Raw genomic sequence first — 1,109 nt, 5'->3', positions numbered from 1 at the left:
TGGCAAATGACGTTACCTATCCTCATTTGCAGCAATAAGTCAAAAGCAAATATTGTTATGCCCAGCAATTAATTATCGATCCCAACACAATCCATTGCTAGCACAAAAAATATGTATTACCAGTCCCAAATAATGATACCAATTTAAAAGAGTTATGAGGAATACTGAACGATGTTTTCTAATCACAGACTTTGAGTAATAGTTACAAAGTGTTACATTTTTAAATATGTCATATGTCACTTGAATGATGAGTTCTGAGTAATAGTGAATGATATTTTGTAATAATGCATCCATGCTCTACACTCATTAGCTCCTGTTTTGACTGATGACTTCTGATGGTTTGTAACTGGCCAATGAGTGCCAATAATTATTTTAAATATGTCGTATGTCACTTGAATGGTGAAAAATGTTTTGTAATATTCAATACTTGCTGACCAATGAATGCCACTGTTTCTTATATTTTAAATTTATATTATGTCACTTTCATGCTATATATATATGAATACCAGTAGCTTGATGCTACACTCTTTAACTCCTGTTTTGAAGGATGACTTCTGATGTTTTGTAACTGGTCAATGAGTGCCAATAATTATTTTTAAATATGTTATATGTCACTTGAATGATGAAAAATGTTTTGTAATATTCAATACTTGCTGACCAATGAATGCCACTGTTTCTTATAATTTAAATTTATATTATGTCACTTTCATGATATATATATGATTACCAGTAGCTGATGCTACACTCATTAGCTCCTGTTTTGAATGATGACTTCTGATGGTTTGTAACTGGTCAATGAGTGCCTATGTTCTCTGTAAACAAATGACTTATGAACATTATTCTGTAATACTTCATACATGGTACAGAAATGTTCAGTAACTGGGCGATAAGTGCCACGAATTACTCAAATCAGTTGGTAGACTAGTGTAATTATCAATGATGACTGGCATAAGACTTAAAGTCCTTCACCTTGTGACCTGATTACCAGAAATTACTGCAATATCCGTTTGTCCTGTCTATCCTCATGATCATGGAGCACTGTATTTGTTTTCTTGCACTAATTCTACGTTGGTGTACCTTACAAGAACGTGGTGTTGACACGACATGCT

This window comes from Schistocerca serialis, chromosome 1 (assembly GCF_023864345.2).
Source record: "Schistocerca serialis cubense isolate TAMUIC-IGC-003099 chromosome 1, iqSchSeri2.2, whole genome shotgun sequence".
NCBI lineage: Eukaryota > Metazoa > Arthropoda > Insecta > Orthoptera > Acrididae > Schistocerca > Schistocerca serialis.
This window is presented reverse-complemented; position numbering follows the sequence as displayed.